The sequence below is a fragment of the Chenopodium quinoa genome, unplaced genomic scaffold (genome assembly GCF_001683475.1).
Source record: "Chenopodium quinoa cultivar QQ74 unplaced genomic scaffold, ASM168347v1, whole genome shotgun sequence".
NCBI lineage: Eukaryota > Viridiplantae > Streptophyta > Magnoliopsida > Caryophyllales > Amaranthaceae > Chenopodium > Chenopodium quinoa.
The window spans coordinates 1857947-1861000 of record NW_018743033.1 but is presented as its reverse complement, the minus strand read 5'-3'; the positions used below and the strand labels follow the sequence as shown (position 1 = coordinate 1861000).

General features: G+C 45.6%; 1 long non-coding RNA gene across 1 annotated transcript; it reads left to right on the top strand.

The window, feature by feature from the left end:
- Positions 1-2213: 2213 nt before the first annotated feature.
- Positions 2214-3054, top strand: LOC110730466. The gene is made up of 2 exons (XR_002513062.1): positions 2214-2248; positions 2652-3054. It is a non-coding gene; the product is annotated as an uncharacterized LOC110730466 (long non-coding RNA).

The following is a 3054-nucleotide window of genomic DNA, read 5'->3' as shown; positions in this document are numbered from 1 at the left end:
AGGCGGCCAAGAAGTACTCGTCATAGAGCCACTTGAAGCTCGGGACGCAGTTTAGGGGTACTTGCTCTCGTACCCCTGAAGTAGAGTTCATCCTAGTCTCTACTTTGAAGAGTCCTTTGTCTAGGATCTCTTTTTTAGCCTTTGGGGGAACAGGCGGCATGCTGCGGCCGCCTGCAAGAAGAGGCGGATCCCTATTCCACTTGTTGAAGCGTCTGTTCAGCTCCTTGTCTGAACCCTCGATGATCAGGAAGGTGTTCCGCCAATCCTTCCACTTGTTCGCCTTACCTCTCGTCATGAGGTAGCCCCTATGGCTTGTTATTTGATACCAGCCGGTACCGCCCGACTTAGGGGTCCGACTGAGATAGTTCATATGGGTGAAAGCCTCAAAGCTCGGCTCCACCCCGTACATTTCGCACCCGGCCACATAGCCGAGTACGTTTACCCAAGAGTTGGGGGCTAACTGCCATAACCCCAAGTCATACCCATCTAAAATCCGCTGAACAGCCGGATGTAACGGGAAGCGCAGTCCAGCTTTGATGGCCGCCGCATAGCAGCCAAAGCAGCCGTCATCATAGCTGGTACCAGCCGGCCAGACGACAGTATCTTCTGGATCCGGCACGAACAGTAAAAACCCAGGGCCCATCCTGTGGTTAGCTATAAAGCTCTCCACTTTGTCTTGCATGGCTGCGATCCGGCCCCGGGGTACCGTGCAGTAGTAGGGGGTGTTTTCCTCTCTGTAAGAGGCGGACGGCTCGGCCCAATTGCTCCCCTTCTCAACTGCATGGGAAAGTCTCGCCTCTTGTAGGCGGCTGTTTCTTTCTTCTGAGCCTGGAGAAGCGTGGCCAGAAGAGCTGGACTCGGACTCGTCCTCTGACGAATCCGATGAGGACGACTCCTCCCCTCTCCCAGAGGGGCCCGCCTCCTCTCCCTTAGAAGGAGCAGGAGAAAAGTTAGATGTATCAACGGTAAAATGGGAAGGGACCACCTTGGCCCCTCCCTCAGAACTGTCGGCTTTGCAGCCGCCTTGTTTCACTTCTACATCTGGCGCCTGGTCAGATGTTTCGCTAATGGGCACCCTTTGGGAGGAGCCGTCCGAGTTTGAGATCCTAGCAGTCTTTTTTGTTCTGGCCATCACGTTCTGCATAGACACAGATACAGTCGGACTTTGTATAAAGGGCAAAGATGGGTCCAGAAAAGGGCAGGCGGCACTCCTAGTCCTAGATTCAGCCGTCCTCGGTGACCGGCTGATCACTAACTTAGGTCGTGTCGTGTGCTTCCAGGGTGCCATTTCAAAAAAAAATTAAAAAACAAGAAAATTAAGAGTAAGAGAACCGACGGTTACCTGAACGAGTGACGGTTGATGGAATTCTGAAATCCTTTGCAAACGGCTTGTCAGAGCAGGCGGTAGGCAACAAGAGTCCAAAGTGTCAGAGCAAGTTCAGGGGTCCGAATGTTCTCTCGCAAAGTTCTCAAATGTGAAAATGACCGAAGTCAGCACTTCCTTATATAGGCAAAGTGAGAAGGCGAAGGGTCGCTTCCAAAATTCAAAATTTGGGCGGGAAAATCTCTCGGCCATCTGCAAAGTGACACCTGTAGCAGGCCGTCGCCTGTCACCGTGTGACACCTGTCACAGGTGACACGTGACCAGTCACGTGCCGCCTGTGAGGGGCAAATGATTAGGGGATTTTTATCCACCAGTCACCGTCTGACAAGTGGACCAACCAGGTTCCGCCACGTGTCCTTCACGTGGGCCAACAGGAGCCTGCCACGTGTCAGTCACAGATATGTCCTCTACGGACTAATTGAGACACGCCATGTGTCCACCCATGCCAAATGGGAAAACCGGCCACCAAGGCCCAATCCTGTTATGAGGCCCAGTCAGCCCTAGGTTTACCCTAAACCTAGAGACTGGCACGCTTCTCGAGGATATAAATACCTCTCTTAATCCTCATTAATTCAGGAACAGAAAAAAGAAAACAGAGAGAGAGAACTCGAATAACACACGGATTATACATTAATGACTCTCACCTAGAGAAGTCTAAACACATTGATCACTCCTCCCCTAGAGGAACCAGATCTCCCCCCTTTAATTTCCGCACTTATTACTCCTCATACAAGTACTAACTTGATCGTCGGAGGCGGAGCTCCTACCACAAGGAGTCTTCGTTGTTTTGCAGGTACAGGCGTCCGGTTCCAGTCTCGGTGTTGTAACTCTCCCGCAGGACATCAGAAAACCCCGAAACAGAAGGTATGAAATTGATTAGAAGAAAGAAATTCAATTACATTAAGCTTTTCAGAAATATACATTCTCCTCTCATTTTAAGTTAACACGATTCTTTTATCAAGTTTACTTTTTTACCAAGGTATATATTCAACCATAAATAATTTGTAAAAATCATACAAAATCATTTTAAAAAATAATCAAAACGTATCAACTAAAAAAAGTACTTTTTTTTAAATGTCACACCATGATCATTGGATTACATTAAGTAATGTACTTATACAAAACTAATACATAAGTACTAAATGCAGCACAAAATAACCTGAATGTAGAAATGAATTAATGATATAAAAATAATAAAATTAAAAGACCAAAAATATAATTTTGATAATTACTTTTGTGAAATGTTAGTTGTGTTTTGATTAAATAGGTTCACTGGAATTTTTATTCAACTCACAAGGACCCAAAGTATTTTCCAAACCCGGAAAAGTTTGAGCCTTCAAGATTTGAAGCCACAATGCAGGCAAATACATTTGTACCGTATGGAAAAGGGCAACATATGTGTTATGGTAACGAGTATGCTCGAATTAAGATCCTCGTATTTTTGCACAACGTTATAACTCGATTTAGATTGTCAAAAGCTAATCCTCAAGAGAAATTAATCTATACTCCAGATCCAGTATCTGTTGAAGGCCTCCGAATTCGCCTTCTACCTCATTAGAATTGCTAGAGAATAGAGGTATAATAACACCATATCATGTTATAGATTGTTTATGTATCTTCTAATTGATATTATCATGCTGAAATAAAACCTTCTAATTGATATCTTTTTC